Source organism: Arachis ipaensis, chromosome B3, assembly GCF_059453495.1.
Source record: "Arachis ipaensis isolate K30076 ecotype BB chromosome B3, ASM5945349v1, whole genome shotgun sequence".
NCBI lineage: Eukaryota > Viridiplantae > Streptophyta > Magnoliopsida > Fabales > Fabaceae > Arachis > Arachis ipaensis.
This window is the reverse complement of record NC_142438.1, coordinates 101,669,284-101,691,861: the sequence shown is the minus strand read 5'-3', so window position 1 is coordinate 101,691,861 and position 22,578 is coordinate 101,669,284. Positions and strand designations below refer to the sequence as shown.

General features: G+C 39.2%; 3 non-coding genes across 3 annotated transcripts; 1 reads left to right on the top strand and 2 right to left on the bottom strand.

Moving 5' to 3' along the window:
• The first annotated feature begins 804 nt into the window (after positions 1 to 804).
• LOC148571816 (small nucleolar RNA R71) lies at positions 805 to 908 on the top strand. Its single transcript, XR_015880489.1, has one exon. It is a non-coding gene; the product is annotated as a small nucleolar RNA R71 (small nucleolar RNA).
• A 2,879-nt stretch (positions 909 to 3,787) lies between these two features.
• Positions 3,788 to 3,891, bottom strand: LOC148571815 (small nucleolar RNA R71). Its single transcript, XR_015908565.1, has one exon. It is a non-coding gene; the product is annotated as a small nucleolar RNA R71 (small nucleolar RNA).
• A 13,559-nt stretch (positions 3,892 to 17,450) lies between these two features.
• LOC148571814 (small nucleolar RNA R71) lies at positions 17,451 to 17,557 on the bottom strand. Its single transcript, XR_015908216.1, has one exon. It is a non-coding gene; the product is annotated as a small nucleolar RNA R71 (small nucleolar RNA).
• Between the last annotated feature and the right edge of the window lie 5,021 nt (positions 17,558 to 22,578).

Here is a 22,578-nt window from a genome sequence, read left to right as displayed (position 1 = left end):
TCACTAGGGAACACTGCAGTTGATTTGGGTGCCTGTTGAGATAGCTCTCCTACTTGAGATTCCAACCTTTTGAGTTTTTCACCATGGTTTCTTAAGGTAGTTCTCACATCATCCCTGAAGCTCTTCAATTCAATTATGTCTTGGCTCATGGTTGCCATCATTCCTTCCATCCGGTTTAATTGATCTTGAAATTGTTGGTTCGGATTAGGTTGGGTATGTTGATTATTTTGGCCATGATATGATGATTGGGGGTAAGTGTTTTGTGTGGCTTGGTATGATCTTTGGTTGGAGTTTTGGTATGTGGAATTGTTTTGTTGGTTGTGGTTGTAAGGTTTGTGGTTTTGTGGTTGGGTTTGTTGGTTTCCCCACCCAAAGTTTGGGTGGTTTCTCCAGCCTGGGTTGTAAGTGTTGGAGTGTGGATCATATGATTGCCTTTGTTGGTTTCCCACATAGTTAACCTCATCCCAATCACCTCCTTCAATGCCTACTTCCTCTTGATCTTGTGTGTGTATTGCAGCCACTTGCTTTGTTTCTAATTGCCTGGTAAGCTCTGCTAGTTGTTTGGCAAACACCTTGTTTTGGGCTAGAATTGTATCAACATGGTTCAGCTCCATGACTCCCTTAGTGTTGTGCCTTTCTGATGCATAATAGTACTCATTCTCAGCCACTGTCTCGATCACTTCAATGGCTTCTTCCACAGTCTTTTTCTTGTTCAATGAACCTCCTGATGAATGGTCTACAGCCTTCCTTGATTCATAAGAGAGCCCATCATAGAAGATGTGCAATTGCACCCAATCATGGAACATGTTTGGTGGGCATTTCCTTGTCAAGTCCTTGAATCTCTCCCATGCCTCGTAGAGAGTTTCGCCATCTTGTTGTCTAAAAGTCTGGACCTCAGATCGAAGCCTATTGACCTTTTGTGGAGGGTAGAAACGTGCCAGAAACTTGCCTTCCACCTCATCCCATGTGGTTAGACTCCCCCTTGGGAATGATTCCAGCCACTTAGCTGCCTTGTCCCTAAGTGAAAATGGGAACAAGAGCAGTTTATAGGCATCTTCCGGGACTCCATTGGACTTCACAGTGTCACAAATTCTCAGGAATTTTGTGAGATGTTGGTTTGGGTCTTCATTAGCACTTCCTCCAAAGGAACAATGATTTTCCACCAATGATATTAGCTGTGGCTTGAGCTCAAAATTGTTGGCCTGAATGGGTGGTTTCTGGATGCTACTACCACAATTCCCAGAGGTTGGGTTTATGTATGAACTAAGAACCCTCCTCTCAGGAATGGCATTGTTTCCATCAGCTCTCTCATGGTTGTGAACTTCTCTATCCATGTTGAGATCTAGAGCTTCCTCAAAATTGTCCTCAGATTCTCCTTCAGATTCCTCTTCTCCCACTACTCTCTTCCCTCTTGCTTCCCTTCTAAGTCTATGAAGGGTCCTTTCCGGTTCGGTATATGGAGGAGTTGATGTCTCTCCTCTCCTACCTGTCATACAAGAACACAGCTCAAACACAAACAGGTAAAATACTCTTGGTTAATGGAAGAGTATGGTCAGCTCAATTGAGGAATTAATTCAAACAGTTAGTGAGTCAGTGAGTTAGTTGCATGAATTTAAAGGCATAAAGAAGGAAAGCATGTAACCAAGTGCAGAAATTAAAATTCAACAAGTATTTAGAACAGAATTAACAAAGCAAGAGAAAATTGCTCAATCTAGTTAGCTTCCAATTTGAGAATTGTCAATCGAAAACCAATCCCCGGCAACGGCGCCATAAACTTGATGCGCCTAAACGTGTTATGCTACGATTTAGGAAATTGCACGATCGGCAAAATTCCTTCCGGCAAGTGCACCGGTTATCGTCGTCAAGTAAAAACTCACAATAGAGTGAGGTCGAATCCCACAAGGATTGGTTGAGTGAGCAATTCGGATTAGAAGTGTGTTCTAGTTGAGCGGAATCAAGATTTGAGATGAGAATTGCGGAATGTAAAATTGGCGGGAAAAGTAAATGACAAGAAAATTAAATGGCTGAATCTTAAATTTGCATGAATTAAAGAGCATAATGTAAATTGCTGAAATTAAAAGGGGATGGGGATGATTGCAAGAATTGAATTGCAGAATGTAAAGAGAAAGTGGAAATCAGAAATGGGGATTTCATTGGGTTTAGGAGATATTGAAATCTCCGAATCAAAACATGTAAATCTCTTCCTCAACCAATGCATTCATTGAATTTTGCTTGGCAATCTTATATGATTGGATCCCAATTCCTTGGCTCACCAATGCTCTCTAAAAACAAACAAATTCCCAATCCCTTGGTTTAAATGTTCATAAGAAGAGATGATGCTTGATCACTGATTATACCACACAATTTCATGAACCACAATTTGGTAGGATTACATGTCACAATATCCATCCAAACCCCAATCCAATCCACTGTGAGAAAGCTTCTCTAGCATGAATCCTCCATTCCTTTCCCAAGGCTCCGAAGGATTCCAAGTATGAGTAGTCTCTTTCCCAAGACAACTACTCAATGGAATTAGATCGAGAAGCTTTCTAACAAAATTCAAGAGAAAAGATTGAAGAAGAAGATAAACTATTATTGATTCATTGAATTACAATAGAGCTCCCTAACCCAATGAAAGGGGGTTTAGTGAATCATAGCTCTGAATTCAATTACAAAGAAAAAGAAACTAGCTAAAAGTGAAAGTAAAAGTTTCCTTTCTTAACTTAACTTCTATCCTATTTATACACTTTCTATATTGAGCTTCAGTTGTGCTTCTTGGGCTTTGAGGCCTCTCCTTGCTTTCCTTTTGCCTTGGGTTTATGATCCATAATCTTGATGAGGTTGTTGATCCAGATCTGGAGGTCGAACACATTTAACCTCCAGTTTGAGGTCAAACTGGAGGTTAAACGTGGAATGCTCCTTAAGTGAGGCTTTTCATTCTGGCGTTTAACCTCCAGTTTGAGGTCAAACTGGAGGTTAAACTTCAATCCCAGCATTTCTTATCCTTCATGATTTTGGCGTTTAAGCTCCAGTTTAGGCTTAAACTGGAACTTAAACTCCACATGTGATATTCAAGCTTCCTTTATTAATTTTGTTGCTTCCTTGCTTAGCCTCTTCTTCCCTGAAATCATCCAAACAATTGCATCAAAGTCTTGCAAAATTTCATGAGAAATCTTTCATTCATAGCATTTAAGTAATACAACTAAAACTCATGGAATTTGCATCAAAATCATATTGTTTGGAGGGTTCATTACTTTGTTCTTCATTTAACCATTTTTGGTTACTTTAAGCTCAAGAAAATGCATAAAACAACTAAAACTAACAGAAAAATGCTAGTGAAACTAGCCTATGATGCCTTGGCATCAATAGAGAAGTTCACAACCATGAGAGAGCTGATGGAAACAATGCCATTCCTGAGAGGAGGGTTCTTAGTTCATACATAAACCCAACTTCTGGGAATTGTGGTAGCAGCATCCAGAAACCACCCATTCAGGCCAACAATTTTGAGCTCAAACCACAGCTAATATCACTTGTGGAGAATCATTGTTCATTTGGTGGAAGTGCTAATGAAGACCCAAACCAACATCTCACAAAATTCCTGAGAATTTGTGACACTGTGAAGTCCAATGGAGTCCAGGAAGATGCATATAAACTGCTTTTGTTCCCATTTTCACTTAGGGACAAGGCAGCTAAGTGGCTGGAATCATTCCTAAGGGGGAGCCTAACAACCTGGGATGAGGTGGAAAGCAAGTTTCTGGCACGTTTCTACCCCCCACAAAAGGTCAATAGGCTTCGATCTGAGGTTCAGACGTTTAGACAACAAGATGGTGAAACTCTCTACGAAGCATGGGAGAGGTTCAAGGATTTGACAAGGAAATGCCCACCAGACATGTTCCATGACTGGGTGCAATTGCACATTTTCTATGATGGACTTTCTTATGAATCAAGGAAGGCTGTGGACCATTCATCAGGAGGTTCATTGAACAGGAAAAAGACTGTGGAAGAAGCCATTGAAGTGATTGAGACAGTGGCTGAGAATGAGTACTACTATGCATCAGAGAGACACAACACTAAGGGAGTCATGGAGCTGAACCATGTTGATACAATCCTAGCCCAAAACAAGGTGTTTGCCAAGCAACTAGCAGAGCTCACCAGGAAATTAGATACAAAGCAAGTGGCTGCGATACACACACAAGATCAAGAGGAAGAAAGCACTGAAGGAGGAGATTGGGAAGAGGCCAATTATGTAGGAAATCAACAAAGGCAACCATATGATCCACATTCCAACACTTACAACCCAGGCTGGAAAAACCACCCAAACTTTGGGTGGGGAAACCAGCAAAACCAACATAACAAGTCCACATACCAAAACTCCAACCAAAGATCATACCAAGCCACACAAAACACTTACTCCCAACCATCATATCAAGGCCAAAATAATCGACCTACCCCATCTAATCCGAACCAACAATTTCAAGATCAATTAAACAGGATAGAAGGAATGCTGGCAAACATGGATCAGGACGTAAGTAAGTTGAAAAGCTTTAGGGATGAGGTGAGATCTACCTTAAGGGACCATGGTGAAAGACTAAAGAGGATGGAGTCTCAAGTAGGAGAGCTATCCCAACAAGCCCCCAAGTCCACTGCAGTGTTCCCTAGTGACACGGAAAAGAATCCTAAAGGGGAACAAAAGGGAGTGAGATGGGAAGACTGCAAGGCCATCACTATATTGAAGGAAGTCTCAGAAGAAGAAGGAATCAGACCCTCAAAACAGGAGCCAGAAATCTTGAAGGAAGGTGTGGAAGAAGCTAAGCAGGAAAGTGAAACTGAGCAAGCCAAGGAACTGCAAAAAGGCATGATGGAAGCATATCAACCAAAAGCACCATTTCCTCAGAGGTTAGGAGGAGGAGAAAAAGGGAAAACCTATTCAAGGTTTTTAGAGACATTTAAGTCTCTCCATATCAATATTCCCTTCCTTGAGATTCTCCAGCAGATGCCTACACATATCAAGTATTTAAAGGAATTGCTGAGCAAGAAAAGAGTTTTGAAGGGAGGACAAACTGTAATAATGAACAAAGAATGCAGTGCCCTCATCAAGAAGGACATAGTCTCTAAGAAAACAGACCCAGGAAGTTTTCATATCCCCTGCATCATAGGGGAAACAAAAATTGACAAAGGATTCTGTGATCTAGGAGCTAGCATAAATGTGATGCCTCTGACTCTTATGAAGAGGCTACAACTGAATGAGGTGAGATCCACTGATGTAATCATACAACTGGCTGACAAAACTCAGAAGCAAGCTGAAGGGGTAGTTGAAAATGTGCTGGTGAAAGTGGGAAATTATTTCTTCCCCACAGACTTTGTCATTTTGGACATGGAGGAAAGCTACCTACACCCTATCATTCTGGGAAGGCCATTTCTAGCCACTGCTAGAGCGCTCATAGATGTAGAACAAGGAGAGCTAATTTTGAGAATACATGATGAACAGCTCATTTTCAATGTTTTCAAACCTGCATCTGAGCCTGAACCAGAACCTGAAAAGCCTAAGGATGATAGTAGCCATCTGTGTTTGGAGGAAAGCAATCCAGCAGCTGAAACTCTGAAACAGTCCTTGGAAGGCAAACAAGAATTGCAAGAGTTAAAGCCACAAGAATCAATAGAAACAGATCAGAAGGATCCTCCTGGCATAAGGGTCAATGAAGAAATCTTCAAGAGAAAGGGAAGAATTGTAAAGAATTTGCCAAGAGGGTGGAGAAACAAGAAAATTCCCACTGAAGGTTTCTCTCCGGGAGATAAAGTGATATCAAGTCATTATCTGCCAATCCCACCTGGCCTCAAAACCATTCCTTCCCAGCTCCCTCAAGTGTTCACAATCAGGAAAGTTCTTTCTATGGAACATTTGGAAATCATGAAGGAATCAAATGGGGACGTTTTCATAGTAAGAGGAGAGGACATCAAGCACTACAATCCACCCTAACAAGGGGCAACCGTCAAGCTAATGACGTTAAAGAAGCGCTTGTTGGGAGGCAACCCAACCTGAGGTAATACCCCTTTGCTGTTTCTTTTATTTGTTTCAATAAAAAGGGTGAAGTAGTTTCTGTGCATTGCAAAGAATTAAGTTTGGTGTTTCACACCAAACAATGAATTCGTGGATCAATAATTCAAAGGGGAATGTGTGACTCTAAGTTTGGTGTTCCACCATAAAGATCAACTGAACACAACAACCTTTGAATTATATGAAAGGAACAACCATTCTAAGCAATCACAGGAGTACTTAAAATCCTTAGCAGCAACTTCATTCCAAGGAGAACTCAAGGATTCAAAGAACAGAGAAGTAAGTAGGAGACTAAGTTTGGTGTTCACACACCAACTTAAGACTCAGACACTTGCCCATACATAGTTGAGCTAACCACTCAAGTGCTTGAGAAGCAAGCAACTTCATCACTCTTTGCAGGAAAGGAAACAAGGATCTTAGAAAGAACATGAAGCGACAACTAGGAGAAGAAGGAGAAATCAAATTGTTTCCTGACAACAAAGAGAAAACAAGAAATTTCACAAGGTGGTGTTGTTCCTTGACAATTCTTTAAAAAGGGCAAACAAAAGCATGCTTGTTCTGGTTTAAACTGTAATTGTTGAATCTTTCTGGAATGTGAAGTTACTAGTATGTTTGTCTGTTTATTGCTTTGAATAAAGTGAATTCCTAGATGTTTGGATATAACTTCACCTTCTTAAACAAATGCTTGACATGCTTGTGCTGCTTCCAAAAATAAAAGAAAAGTTTGAACAAAAGTAACTTGGCTCAATTAGTGACAAATCAAGTAGAATTAAGTGGTGGTATGCATGCTTGATTGTTCAGTCAGATCACTGGAAATAGAGTGTAGAATTATCATTTTTTATGTAGAAATTGAAAACTGTCTATGGATCTTGATGAATAAATGTCTTTGGCCATGAAAAAGAAAGAAAAAGAAGAAGAAAAAGCCACTGAAAAAGGGCAACCAAAAAGAAAAAAAAAATTGAGAAAATAAGCTAGGCACCAATGGTTTGAACTTCTGAGACAAATGCCTGTGGTGTTTATGTATTAAGGATATGCTTGGATGAATAGGTTCTGAGGAGTGTTTCAACACTCGGTAACTTGGGTTAACTAACCCGGGATTATCAACCAAAAGTCCATTATCAAGAGCAACCTAAATACAAAACATTTAGTCACACAAAGAGGTGATGGGCACCAATGTCTCAAGAAGAAATGTGAACTAAAATGCCTGGAGTGGATATGTGTAGTGCACTGATAAGAAAAAGAAAATGCCAAAGGCTTGTGCAACACATGACACTAAGCAAACAAGGAGCAAAGAAGCTCTAAGAAAAAGAAAAGAAAAACAAAGAAGAGAAGTGCCAAGGACATAAGAATAACAAGAGGCCATAGCAGTGTTTGATGGATGCAAGGAAAAAGTGATAATCTTACCTGATAAGAATGAAAAAGTGATGCTGCAACTTTCTGCATAAAACCCTTCTGATGAACTTCAAATGCTTGCTAATATAGCCAATGTAATTGCTTTCTGTTTCATACTTTCTTCTCAAATAACTCAGGACTTGCTTAGGGACAAGCAAGTATTAAGTTTGGTGTTGTGATGCCAAGGCATCTTAGGCTAGTTTCACTAGCATTTTTTGATAGTTTTAGATGTTTTATGCATTTTCTTGAGCTTAAAGTAACCAAGAATGGTTAAAAGAAGAACAAAGCAATGAACCATCCAAACAGTATGATTTTGATGCAAATTCCATGAGTTTTTAGTTATATTACTTGAATGCTATGAATGGAAGATTTCTCATGAAATTTTGCAAGACTTTGATGCAATTGTTTGGATGATTTCAGGGAAGAAGAGGCTAGGCAAGGAAGCAACAAAGTCAATAAAGGAAGCTTGAATATCACATGTGGAGTTTAAGTTCCAGTTTAAGCCTAAACTGGAGCTTAAACGCCAGAATCATGAAGGCTAAGAAATGCTGAAACTGAAGTTTAACCTCCAGTTTAACCTTAAACTGGAGGTTAAACGCCAGAATGAAAGTCTCACCAAAGAAGCATTCCACGTTTAACCTCCAGTTTAACCTTAAACTGGAGGTTAAACGCCAGAATTAGAATTCCAATCAGGAAGCACTTCCACGTTTAACCTCCAGTTTAACCTTAAACTGGAGGTTAAACGCCAGAAGTGAGAAGGGCACCAAGGGGGGCAGTTCCACGTTTAACCTCCAGTTTAACCTTAAACTGGAGGTTAAACGCCAGAAAGGGGAAAAGCACCAGGGAGCCATTTCCACGTTTAAGCTCCAGTTTGACCTTAAACTGGAGCTTAAACGTGTTCGACCAAGTTTCTCCTCCAGGGTTGCTTTCTCCATTTCCACGTTTAAGCTCCAGTTTAACCTTAAACTGGAGCTTAAACGTGTTCGACACCTCCAGGGCTACCTTTCTAAGCTTCCACGTTTAAGCTCCAGTTTAACCTTAAACTGGAGCTTAAACGTGTTCGACCTCCAGGATGGCTTTCTCTATTTCCACGTTTAAGCTTCAGTTTAACCTTAAACTGAAGCTTAAACGTGTTCGACCTCCAGGGTTGCCTTTTCTACCTCCACGTTTAAGCTTCAGTTTAACCTTAAACTGAAGCTTAAACGTGTTCGACTAAGTTACCCTCCAGGGCTGCCTTCTTCCATTTTCACGTTTAAGCTTCAGTTTAACCTTAAACTGAAGCTTAAACGTGCTTCCACAAAAGGCATCACTGGAAGTGTCTGGCGTTTAAGCTACAGTTTAAGCTTAAACTGCAACTTAAACGCCACTCTTGGAAAGGGTTTCTGGGCCAAAAATATTGCGGTTTAAGTTAGTATTTGAGCACAAACATTAACTTAAACTTACTCTGGTATGAAACCCAATTGAATATCATGGTTTATGGGATTGGGCCTGAAGGATTGATGAGTCTGAAATTTCAATTTATTGAGTCATGTGTCATTATTTGATTATCACTAAGTTGGCTCAATGAATGTTACAGAATTTGGATCAACAGCCTCATCAAGATTATGGATCATAAACCCAAGGCAAAAGGAAAGCAGGGAGAGGCCTCAAAGCCCAAGAAACACAACAGAAGCTCAATATAGAAAGTGTATAAATAGGATAGAATTTAAGTTAGGAAGGACTTTAATCTTTCATTTGGCTAGTTTTCATATCTTTGTAATTGAATTCAGAGCTATGACTCACTAAACCCCCTTTCATTGGGTTAGGGAGCTCTATTGTAATTCAATGAATCAATAATAGTTTATCTTCTTCTTCAATCTTTTCTCTTGAATTTTGTTAGAAAGCTTCTCGATCTAATTCCATTGGGTAGTTGTCTTGGGAAAGAAACTACCCATAATTGGAATCCTTCGGAACCTTGGGAAAGGAATGGAGGATTCATGCTAGAGAAGCTTTCTCACAGTGAATTGGATTGGGGTTTGGATGGATATTGTGACATGTAATCCTACCAAATTGTGGTTCATGAAACTGTGTGGTAAAATCAGTGATCGAGCATCATCTCTTCTTATGTACATTTAAACCAAGGGATTGGGAATTTGTTTGTTTTTAGAGAGAATTGGTGAGCCAAGGGATTGGGATCCAATCATATAAGATTGCCAAGCAAAATTCAATGAACGCATTGGTTGAGGAAGAGATAAACATGTTTTGATTCGGAGATCTCAATATCTCCTATAACCCAATGAATTCCCCATTTCTGATTTCCACTTTCTCTTTACATTCTGCAATTAAATTCATGCAATCACCCCATCCCTTTTAATTTCAGCAATTTAGCTTCTCGCTCTTTAATTCATGCAATTTTACATTCCGCAATTCTCATCTAAATCTTGATTCCGCTCAATTAGAACATACTTCTAATCCGAATTGCTCACTCAACCAATCCTTGTGGGATTCGACCTCACTCTATTGTGAGTTTTTACTTGACGATAACCGGTGCACTTGCCGGAAGGAATTTTGCCGATCGTGCAATTTCCTAAATCGTAGCATAACAAGTTTATGCGCATCAGCTTCCCATCTAAGGACATTTTTATTATTCCAGCAATTTTACTTTTTCCCCTTTTGGCCCTGGTTAAGAATTCAGTAACTCAACCGTTATTAAACTCAACATAACTGATAATCGTTATCTTGCTAATTGAGCTGAACTTAAGTAATCCCAACCTTTTCTTAGGAAATAAATAGGATTCAAAGGTCAATTTAATTAGTCTCCTGACTTTCCTTTGCCCTAGTAAAGGTTGACCAAGTGGAATTTAGATTCAACTTTCATTATAGTTGAGAGAGATAACTACGTTGGACCTCCAACTTCTCTTACCTTACCAAAAGTCTGCTTTACAGTATTTTTTTATTTTAATTGCCATTCACTTCACTTGTCATTTAAATTACTTGCTTCTCATCTTCTAAACCCTGATTACAACCTTTATAGCCAATAATAAGAACATACTTCCTCGCAGTTCCTTGAGAAGACGACCCGAGGTTTGAATACTCGATTAACAACTTTTAAACGGGTTTGTTACTTGTGACACCCAAAACGTTTGTACGAAGGGATTTTTGTTGGTTTAGAGACTATATCTACAACGCAACTGTTTCTATGAATCTCTTTACTGGTAAAAATCCTAACGTCACTAATACTTCATGCATGCTTGGTTCATGATTAATGCTAATGCATTAGCCAATTGGCTTTAATAATGTATGCATGCTTTCATTTAATGCCTTGGCAAAGTATTAAAATAATATCACTTGCATGCATTCTTTCATTAATTCACCGAAGCATTAATTCTTTGATCTTAATAATGTATTACATGCATGATTGATTAGTAATACTGTAGAGCTAATTAATAATGCCAATTAAATAATTCATTGTTCATGATGGTATATGCATGCATGCTTTAATTGGCCGTGGTATTCTTGGTCATAGGCCACGCTTTTAAAAGCGTGGCCTAAGCCTCCAAAATGTGCTCAATCTTTAAAGTGTGCCCAAAATTCCTCTTTTCTTCTTTTTGGCTTATTTTGTGCTCTTTTGCTTCTTTTTCTTCTTATTTCCTACAAAATCTATAAAATCAAAAGATCAAGGAAATATACCAATTAAATATAAAAACATTCAATATTTAAGCACAAATCATCAATTTCTTGTATGAAAAAACATAGAAAAACCTGACATGGTGACATGTCATCAAAGAACGGAGAACTTATCAGACCTAAATCTACTAACCACATCCTAGCTACCTAACCACCTAAAATCCACTAAGAACATGCATCTCTAACTATCCTAATTTTGAACAGAATGTAAAGAAGCAAACTAACTTAATTGAACAGAGTGATGAAATTGAAATGCAGGGGTGGAGATAGTGAAATCTAGGAGGTTTTGTGACAAAATTGGGAAGGAAGGGGAATGCTAGTGACGGCCGGAGATGGCGGCAGCACGGCGGTAGAGGGGCTGTTCGCGACGGTCTTGGGGTCGGCGGGAGGGCAGGGTTGAGAAAGGAGGAATAAGGAGAAGAAGAGGAGAAGAGAGGGGGGAAGAGTGAGGGGCGGTTGGCGGCGGTCGGTGTCGCCGGTGGTGGTGCGGTGCGAGGGTGATGGTGGTGAGGGGTGGTTATGCAGGAAAAGGGGGGAATTGGAACGTTGAGGGGGGAGAGGGAAGAAAGGGGCACGCGAGGGAGTTAGGATTCTCGCGTCAGGGGGGTTAAGAAAATCAAATCCACGCGTACGCGTGGATCACGCCTAGGCATGGATGGGGGAAAAGTGCATCGACATGTAAGCGTCGTAGACGCGAACGTGTGAACGAGGATAAATAAAGATGATGCGTACGCGTGAGGCACGCGTACACGTCGACCAAAATTGTACTAAACGCACGATTCCAGCGTCGTTTTGGCGCAACTCTCTATTCAGATTAAAGGGGGCTAAGATTTTGCGTGCGACGCGTGCACGTCGCGCATGCCCACGCGTGGTATGCGAGAGTTGAAATTGACACGTACGCGTCGAGGACGCGTACGCGTGACTTGAATTGTGCTTATAGCACACCAGCCGCACGATTCCATCACAACTTTCTGTTCGTTGGATGGAAATGCCGAAGTGATATCGACGCCCACGCATGTCCTATGCGCACGCGTGGATCGGCTTCTCATTTTTTTGGGCAGTATGCAGAATGCAAAATGCAGATGCTGATGCAGACATTATGAATGAACACTAAGAAAAATAAAATAAAATAAAACTAAGAATAAAACAAAATAAAATAAAACCAAGACTGAAAAAGAACGATCATACCATGGTGGGTTGTCTCCCACTTAGCACTTTTAGTTAAAGTCTTTAAGTTGGTCATTTGGTGAGCTCCCTGTCATGGTGGCTTATGCTTGAACTCATCAAAGAATCCCCACCAATGTTTGTGATTCCAATAACCTCTGGGGTCCCAAACTAGGCACATAAATCCTTCGAGCAAGTTAAAGCAAGCGATAAGGTTCCAGGAGTGTGGATTGTTAGAATGAATTTCGGGGTCCAAAACTTTGCTTTTGCACCCGTCTTCTTGTTGATCATCATTTTTTCACTTGGGTGGTGAGCAATCGGAATTCTCACAGAGATATCCAAACAACTTCCTAGACCCATTCAATTGAGAATTATACCAACCCTTGTACTTCAATTTGGAGCATGCAACCATATTGAACCTTGCATGCCAACTCCTATCACTAACCATCTCCCTCTTACTCTTAAAGCCACAAAGAGCTCTAAGTTGACCATCTGTTTCAAGCAAACGATATTCAAGTGGGAACATAAGAGTTGAGGATAAGGATTTTACCCACTTGAATGTTGTATTGGATAGTAATGGCCTTTGGAGAGGTGTTTCCAATGGTCTTGCAAGCTCCACTCCCTTGTACTCTTCTGTGAATTCTTCCACCTCCTTGCAAACCTCTTCAACTGCAACCGCGTCTTGATCAAAATCTTCTACTTCTTCCCCATCACTCAAGTCTTAAGTTGGAGGTTAAGAAAAGTCTACCTCTACATCATCTTCATATTCACTTGGGGAGGGTTCTTCAAACTCAAGGGGTTCAATTGCATATGCAAGTTCATCACTAGGAGAGTTTGATTCATGATCATCATCACCAAGGGAAATTTCTTTCGGATCTATTCCGTCCAATTCTTCATAAGGAACATGCAGTGGAGGTTGTGCACTATCCTCCTTAGCATCAATTTCAAATTTCTTGGCAGAGTTCTCTACAACTCTCGATTCCCATGAAAGTTCAGCGTCTCCTAGGTCTTCAACCACTTCTTCTTCTTCCATAATTACGGGTCCTCCAATTGCTCTAATACAAAATCGAACTCCTCCTTGATGTCTTCCCTCACCAATTCTTCAGCTACTTCTTCACCTTCAAGCTAATCACTTCTCTCTTGTTCCGTGTCAATAGCATTATTGGGATCAAGCTGCTCTTGGGTTGATGCATCCATACGGGATATAAGAGTTTACAGAGTAGAGGTGAGACTAGTGAGAGTAGAGGAAAGTTTGGTTTAAAGCTGTATTCGCCCTTGGCGAATAACACGAAGGGCGTTTACATCTAGTGGAGGTTCATTATTTTGGAGAAAGGGTTCACAGTAGGAAGGTGGTTCTTCTTGGAAAGGGCATGGAGATGGTGAATATGGAGGTGGTGGTGTGTGAGGGTAGTTATTTTGGAGTTGGGGTGGTTCTACGTATGGTTCGTATGGTGGTTGGAATGGTGGGTAAGGGTTAGGGTCATATGGGAGTGAATGGTGGAAAAGGGCTTGTTAGTAGGGTGGTTCAAAGCTATTTTGAGGAGGGAGTTCATAGGTATATTGTGATGGGTGTTGATTGTCACGAAGAGGTCCACCACGGCTATTGTCTTGGTAAGCGTCATAGAATGGTTGTTGATAATACTTTGGAGGTGGTTGTTGCCAAGAGGGTTGATCAAATCCTTGTAGCTCCTCCCATCTTTGATTGTCCCATCCTTGATCCAAGCTCTCATTATAACGTCCATTCCCTACAACATAATTTGAACTAAACTCATAGCCGAAGGGGTGAGAATTCATAGTAGCAAGAGAAATAAAATCTAATAAAAATCAATGGAAATAAACTCCTTAAACTAAAAATACTAAACAAGAAACAAAAAAGTAAATATTTACAATAACCAATAATAAGGCATACGTTTGCAATTTCCTGACAACGGTGCCATTTTGATGATCGAAATTTTGCTAGTAAATGATGCCAGGGCATTTTGGCCAGTTTCACTGACCTTTTCTTTATGGTTTTAGGGTAGTTTCATGCACTTTCTTAGGAAATAAGCAAGTTTTGGGTAGAATTTCACTTACATCTTGATTCAAGCAAACATTGTGCACTTTACATAATTTCATGAGAATTATGCAAGAATTGAATGACAAGTTGGATGATGCATGTCTCATGATTTGGATTAGAACTTTGAAGCACTCTATTGCTTGATTTCAGGACAAAGGAAGCAAGGAAGAACCACATTAGCAACCACGTTAGTCTAACTAACGTGACCTCTAACGTGGAATGGGAGCTAGCTTGCAACGTTAATGAGAAAAGTAAATGCCAATAACATCCTCGAAGCCATCATAGCCCACGTTGAGAGTCACGTTAACTAAGTTAACGTGAACTCTAACGTGGAAGAAGGAAATGAAGCCAACGTTAGTGACACTCACCTTTGTCACTAACGTTGGACCAAGCTCATATTGGCCACGTTAAGAGCCACGTTAACTCAGTTAATGTGGACTCTAACGTGGGGAAGCAAAAGAATGGCCAATGTTAGTGACACTCACCTTTGTCACAAACGTTGGACTAAGCCACTTTGAGCCACGTTAGTTGCCACGTTAACTTAGTTAACGTGGAAGCTAACGTGGAGGGAGCAAGAATCGCCAACGTTAGTGATACTCACCTTTGTCACTAATGTTAGAATGAGCCACTATGAGCAACGTTAACTCCCACGTTAACTTAGTTAACGTAGAAGCTAACGTGGATTGAAGAATGATGAGCCAACGTTAGTGACACTCACCTTTGTCACTAACGTTGGAGATGGCTATCACCACCATGTTAGAAGCCACGTTAACCTAGTTAACGTGAACTCTAACGTGGGAAGTAGGGGCATTTTGAAACGCTAGTGACAAAGGTAAGTGTCACTAACGTTTTCGAAGATTTGGCAAGCCTACGTTAAAGGTCACTTTAGCCACACTAACGTGAACTCTAACATAGGGGGAAGGGAGGATTCTCAACGTTATTGGAAAAGGTAAGTCCCAATAACGTGTGCGGAGGACCAAGAGGCAACGTTAGTGGTCACGTTGGTGCCACTAACGTTGAAGTTAACGTGGATTATCCTTGGGTTAGGAACGTTAGTGAAAAAGGTGACTGCCACTAACGTTCTCGAACCCACACTTTCACTTAACGTTAACGCCACTAACGTCCTAAGCTAAAAGTTCCTGCCCACTTCATACTTTCTCTCTGCAAGTAAAGCTAAGCCCACTGAAGATGATAACTGCTTCAGAATCAAGATCCAAAAGCCCATATCCAAGATTTGAAGAAACAACTAGAAGATCAGAAGAGTAGTATATATAGGGGTAGTTTTGAATTAGAAGGGGGGGTTGGAAATTGGAGAACTACTCTCTGTATTTTACTTTCTCTGCACTTCTAGTTTACTTATCAGAATGTACTCTCCATCTATGCTTTCCATTTCCAGAGCTATGAACAACTAAACCCCTTTCATTGGGTTAGGGAGTTCTGTTGTAATTTGATGGATCAATATTAGTTTTCATTATTCTTCTTCTATATTTTCTCATGATTTTACTAGAAAGCTTTCAATCTTTATTCAATTGGGTGGTTATCTTGGAAAAGAAGCTATTCATACTTGGATCTCTTCTAAACCTTGGAAGAGGAATGAAGAGATCATGCTAGAAATGCTTTCTCATGTTGGACCAAATTGGGATTTGGATGGGTATAGTGACTATAATCCTACCAACACTTAATTTGGGAAAGCATGTGGTATAATCAGTGACCATACTTCATCTCTTCTCATGAGCAATTGACCAAGGAATTGGCTATTGATCAAGATTTGAGAGATTGAATTACCAAGAAATTGTAATTCGATCACTTAAGATTGCCAAGGAGATCAATGAATGCATTGATTGAGGAAGAGATGAAAATGAACTTGATCCGGAGAATGCAACATCTCCTAAGCCCAATGAATTCCTCATTTCTGATCTTACCCATTCTTTTTAAATTCTGCAATCTACTTTTATGAGCATCTTCCCCATTCCCATTTAAGATTTTGCAATTTACTTTCTGCCATTTACATTCAGCTATTTATTTCCAGCATTTACATTTTATGCTATTTACTTTTCCGCCATTTAATTTTCTGCAATTCTCAACTCAATTTCTGCTTAGCTCAACTAGAACATTCCTCTAATTAAAATTGCTTGACCAATCAATCCCTGTGGGATTCGACCTCACTCTACTGTGAGTTTTTACTTGACGACAATTCGGTATACTTGCCAAAGGAAAATTGTTGAGAGACAAGTTTCCGTGCATCAAGTTTATGGCGCCGTTGTCGGGGATTGACTTTGTATCAACAATGATTAAATTGGAGGATAACTAGATTGAGCATTTTTCTTTTGTTTGATTTAAAATTCTGTTTGAGTAATTTACTTTCAGTTTTAGTTATTTTCTTCCCTTTCCCCTACCCATTTCCTTAGTTGTTTACAATTCAGTCCACTAACCCACTAACTGTTTGATATATTGCATCACTCACACTAATAGCAATTCTAACAGAAATACTTTCTGCATCTTTTTCCTTGCTTGTGCCTCGTTGGTTGTATGACAGGGAGAAGAAGCGGGGCTTCAACTTCCTTTGATTCTGAACCCGAGAGGACCTTCCTTAGATTAAGGAGGGAAGCAAGAGGAAAGAGAGTAATTGGTGCTGAGGAAGAGGAGGAGTATTTTGAACCAAACATGGATAAAAATATGGAGAACCATCATGAAGAAGAGGCTCACAACCATGGCAGAAAAGGTCTAGCAAATCATGCTGGGCAGGAGAGAAGAGTTTTAGGCTCTTATATCAACCCAAACCCAGGAAACTATGGGAGTAGCATTCAAAAGCCAACCATACATGCCAACAACTTTGAACTAAAGCCACAGCTCATCACCCTTGTTCAGAACAACTGTTCGTTCGGAGGAGGTGTCCAAGAAGACCCCAACTAACATTTAACCACCTTCCTGAGGATATGTGATACTGTGAAGTCTAACAGTGTTCATCTTGACACCTATAGACTACTCTTATTTCCCTTCTCACTTAAGGATAAAGCATCTAAATGGCTGGAGTCTTTCCCGAAGGAGAGCTTAACAACCTGGGAAGATGTGGTGAATAAATTCTTGGCAAGATTCTATCCTCCTCAATGGATCAACAGGTTGAGAGCTGAGGTACAAACATTCAGGCAGTAGGATGGTGAGACTCTATATGAAGCATGAGAGAGGTTTAAGGACTTGACAAGAAGGTGTCCACCAGATATGTTCAATGAATGGGTGCAGTTGCAGATTTTCTATGAAGGCCTTTCGTATGAATCAAAGAAGGCAGTAGACCATTCATCCGGGGGATCTCTGAACAAGAAGAAGACCATTGAGGAGGCCATAGATGTCATTGAGACTGTAGTAGAGAATGACTACTTCTATGCTTCTGGAAGAGGCAACACTAGAGGAGTAATGGAGCTAAACAATGTAGATGCACTGTTGGCCCAAAACAAGCTTATCACCAAGCAGCTGGCTGATCTTACCAAGAAGATGGAGAGAAACCAAGTAGCAGCAATCACCACCTCATCAGCAACCCAAGAGGGAGTGAATGCAGAGGCAGAAGGTGAGCATGAACAAGCCAACTACATTGGAAACTCACCCAGGCAGACCCATGATCCATACTCCAAGACCTACAACTCTGGTTGGAGGAACCACCCAAACTTTGGGTGGGGAAATCAACAAGACCAAGATCAAGATCAGAGACATCACAACCCCAACAAACATGCAGCTCACCAATATTCCACACAAAGATCATATCAACACCCACCTAACAACACACCTCAACATCCATACCAAAGCCAAAATGACCCTTCTCATCCCTCCAACCTCAACTCACCATCATTTGAAGATAGACTCTCAAGGATTGAGACTATACTTGAAGGCATATGCAAAGAGATTCAAAATAACAAGGTGTTCAAAGAGGAGGTGCGAGCCAGTATCAAGAACCAGAGAGACACCATCAAGAGGCTGGAATTTCAAGTGGGATACTTATCTGAGAAGATTCCCAAACCTACTGATAGCTTCCCAAGTGACACAGAGAAAAATCCGAGAGGTGAAGTAAAGAAAGTCAGATGGAAAGATTGCAAGATGGTTACTATAAGTGATAAGGAGAATGAGGAAGAGCTGAACAACCCATTAGAACAACCTGAAGATACTTTAGCAGGAAAGCAGGGGGAGAATCATCAAGAAACCACAATTACACAGAAGGAGCTGACACAGAAGGAGCTGCTGAGATTCTATGCACCCTTTCCCCAATTACTAAATGGTTGTGTAGAGAAGAGAATATACTCAAGGTTTCTTGACATGTTTGCATCCCTCCATGTAAACATACCATTCATGAAGGCCCTTCAGCGAATGCCCTCATACATTAAGTATATGAAGGAGCTGCTGACCAGGAAAAGCTCACTCAAGAGAGGAAAACAATAGTAATGAATAAGGAGTGCAGTGCCCTCATTCAACCCGAGTTGCCTACAAAAAGGAAGGACCAAGGGAGTTTTCACATCCCTTGTGCCATAGGAGAGACCATGTTTGATAAAGGACTTTGCGATTTGGGAGCAAGCATCAACTTGATGCCTTTATCCCTTATGAAGAGTGACGTTAGGATTTTTGCCAGTAAAGAATTTTATAAAAATAATCGCGTTGTAGATATAATCTCTAAACCAACAGAAATCCCTTCGTACAAATGTTTTGGTTGTCACAAGTAACAAACCCCTTTAAAATTGATAACCGAGTATTTAAACCTCGGGTCGTCTTCTCAAGGAATTGCAGGGAAATATGTTCTTATTATTGGTTGAGTTTGTAAATTGGGGGTTTTGAAAGTAAGGAAGCAGTATGTTGAACAAAAAGAATAAAATAAAATAGTAATAATAAAATAAACTCTTGGCAAGGTATTAGAACTGGAAGTCCTATCCTGGTTATCCTTATCAATTGTGATGAGAATTGGATTTTTCTCCCACTTGGTCAGCCTTTACTAAGCAAAGGAAGGTTGAGTGGACTGATTGGCTTGATTCTCAAGTCCTAGTCAACTCCTGTGGAGAGACTAGCCTTAGAGCAATCCTAGCTCAAGCAGAATCTGCCAATTTTAATCACTTGCTGAGTTTGATAACTCAAGTATTACCAATCACTTGACCAAAGCCAAAAGGGAGAAAAAAAATATCTAAATTAAATTAAAAGCAATCGTAAACAGAGCAAAGCAATCTTAAATCTGAAATACTTCAAATAACATTAATTAAGAAAATTATATGTAACATGGAAGAGTTCATAAATTAAATTGGGAAAATAAATAAAAATAAAGAACCTGGGATTGAGAGCCACTCCTAAAACTAAGAGAAATCCTAAATCCTAATCCTAAGAGAGAGGAGAGAACCTCTCTCTCTAAAAACTACATCTACTCCTAAAATTGTGAATATGAGAGCATGATTATGAATGGATGCATTTCCCCACTTTATAGCCTCTAATCTGTGTTTTCTGGGGCGCAAACTGGGTCGGAAACAGCCCAGAATTCGCTGGTTGCGAATTCAAACACGCTGATTTTCGTCACTGCGACGTGTCCACATGGAGCACGCGATCGCGTTGCCTAGAGTCAAGGAAACTATGGCATATTATATATCAAATCGAAACCCCGGATGTTAGCTTTTCAACGCAACTGGAACCGCATCGTTTGGACCTCCGTAGCTAAAGTTATAGCTGTTTGAGTGCGAAGAGGTTAGGCTGGACAGCTTAGCAATTTCTCCATCTTCTTGTATTTCTTCCACTTTTGCATGCTTCCTTTCCATCCTCTGAGCTATTCCTGCCCTGTAATCTCAAAAATCACTTAACACACATATCAAGGCATCTAATGGTGATAAGAGAGGATTAATATTAGAAATTGTAAGTCCAAAAAAGTATTAGGAAGGCAAATGTAAAACCATGCAATTAGTATGAATAAGTGGGTAAAGAATTGATAAAAACCACTCAAATGACCACAAGATAAACCATGAAATAGAGGTTTATCAACCTCCCCACACTTAAACAATAGCATGTCTTCATTCTAAGCTCAAGAGAAACTATAAAGGTGAAGAGGAATGATAGAATGTATGAAATGCAACCTACCTATACGAATGCAACTACATACAAAAATGTTTCTACCTACTTGGTTAAAAGCAAATAAGTTCTCCAAGACAAACATAAATCAGATTTCACTAATTCAAATTATACAATAAGAGACAAGTAAACTTGTAAGAAGATAGCTCATGAAAGCAGGGAACATAGAATTAAGCACTGAACCCTTACTGGTAGTGTATATCACTCTAGTCTCTCAAGTGTCTAGGGTCAATCACTCTACTCTTCTCTAATCATGCTTTCTAAACCTTGTTCTTCATCTAACCAATCAACAAATATTTAATGTACTAATGCAAACATCATGAGGTCCTTTTAAGGTTGTAATGGGGCTGAGGTAAAGGTAAGGATATATGTATGGCCAAGTGAGCTATAATATGAATCTTTAATTAACCTAAGCTCTCACCTAATATACATATACTCTATATACTTTTAAATTCATGCCTAGCTACCCATAATTCCCACTTTTGTATAATTTCTATACTCATGTACCAAATTTTCTTTAATTTTTATCACATGTGCATTGATCTTTTATTAAAGTTAATATTGGGATAATTTTGTCCCCTTATATATATATATATATATATATATATATATATATATATATATATATATATATATATATATATATATATATATATATTTTTTTTTTTTTTCTTTTTTCTCTTTTTTTTTTGAATCATAAAAGCAAACATAACTTATCAATGCACATGGATTCTCCATTATTTTTCTATTTTGGTTTTTCATGAGTAGGTTCCCAAATTCCCAATATTCAAATAAATTAGAAACATGATACATTCCCTTATTAACCCATGTTCCCACAGTTTTCCCACACTTAATTGTTACACAATCCCTATCTTAAGCTAACCAAAGATTCAATTGGGATATTTAATTATTTTTCTGCTTAAGGCTAGTGATGTGGTAAAATACAGAATAAATGGGGATTAAAAGGCTCAAGGTGGCTGACAAGGGTGATTTAAAGGGTAGGCTTATTTGGGTAAGTGAGCTAAAATCAAACAATGGCCTCAATCATATGCAAGCATGTAAATACACTAAATAATGGACATATAGATTGGAACAAAATATAGATTACAATCATAGAGAAGGAAACACATAGGAATAAAATATTTATGGTTAAATAATGTAACCATATAAATAAGCTCAAATCTCACAGGTTGTGTGTTCTTTAGCTCAAAAACCATGTTCCAAATACAACTTCAAACAAGTTTTAACACATAAAAAGTAAATTTTTTTTAATTTAAATTAGTGAAATACTATAAAAATTTCTTGAAAAAGAAAATATTACTTCAACCAAGTAGTAACTAAATGCATAAAATCAAACAAACATGCAATTAAATATGCAAATGCAACAATGAATTAACAGAGAAAATAAAACATTGGTGTTGAGAAGAACGTAACTAACCCATGGAGATCGGTATCGACCTCCCCACACCTAAAGATTACACCGTCCTCGGTGCATGCTGAGATGTGCAGGTGGACGGGTTGTTCCAACTGATGCTTTTCTTCAAGGATTGTGCAGATGGACTTGTTTGTCTCTCCTTTTAGAAGTTTCTCCCTTTTTCCGTCTTCGGTGGCCATCCTGAAAGAAGAGAAAAAGAAGAATAGTAACCCAGAAATAAAGATAAAATAAAATATGGTTGGATTAATGCCAGATAATGAGGGTCTCAATTACATGGTAGCTACAACATGCAAATGAGAAAACAGTAGAAGTACGTGGCAAATGAAGAATGCAAAAGTTTGCAAAAATAGGGAAGAGAGTGTGGGTAAGGAGAGATAATATAAATTCATGTCAATGTAAAAGTAATACAGGTATAAAAGATTGGCATTGATATAAATAATATTACCTATCCAAAATAAAACAAGTCACTAAGCACCCAAAATAATTCAAGAGAAGATGCAACAGTTAAATAAGAAAATTAACACCAAAGGTAAAATAATAAATTTAGAAAACAAAAGAAAAATATGCACAAAATTAAGATGCAATGAATGAAATATGCAAATAAATTAAGTAAAATAGAATGAAGGTGAAAAGGAAGGAGAAGTGAAAGAAATAAAATAAGAAAGAAAGAAGAAAAGATAGAAGAAATTAGGATTAGAAAAGAAAAGAGAAGACAATTGGCGATGCTTT